Below are 543 nucleotides of genomic sequence, written 5' to 3' on the forward strand. Positions count from 1 at the left end.
ACTTCAAGAAAGCATGCTTCACGCTTCGTCAGGACACGGCGGCAGGCCGCTACAACCCTCGCCGTCCTAATGGCAAGAACTACAGCAACAGCGGTGGCTACTAGCAGAATAACGGGAATCAACAATACTATGGCTACCGCAACGACCAACCGCGCCCTTTTCGCCAAGGCCCAGCTCAGCCGCAGGATCGTTGACGATTTCGTGTATAAGTGTCCCGCCTATGGTCGCTGTGCACTTGAATGATGTCTTCTTCGCGGCCCTGGTTGACTCAGGTGCCTCAACGTCCTGTATCTCCCACCGCGTTTCTTTGAGAATCAATGCCCCAGTGGCCCCGCGCCTTATTTCTACAGGCGCCTTCGCCTCGCCGTCTCGACCAGTCGGTGTTGCCAAAGGTTTCTACCACCCGATCGACACAGAGCGTTTCGCACCTGTTTGCCTACCGCTTCGGCGCACATCACCTCAAGAGCGCGACATTGTTCGTAAGGAGATAGCGACGATGCTAGCAATGGGAGTTATTCGACCTTCTAGCTCTCCTTGGGCTTC

Source organism: Gregarina niphandrodes (genome assembly GCF_000223845.1).
Source record: "Gregarina niphandrodes unplaced genomic scaffold scaffold00128, whole genome shotgun sequence".
In the NCBI taxonomy this organism is placed as follows: Eukaryota; Apicomplexa; class Conoidasida; order Eugregarinorida; family Gregarinidae; genus Gregarina; species Gregarina niphandrodes.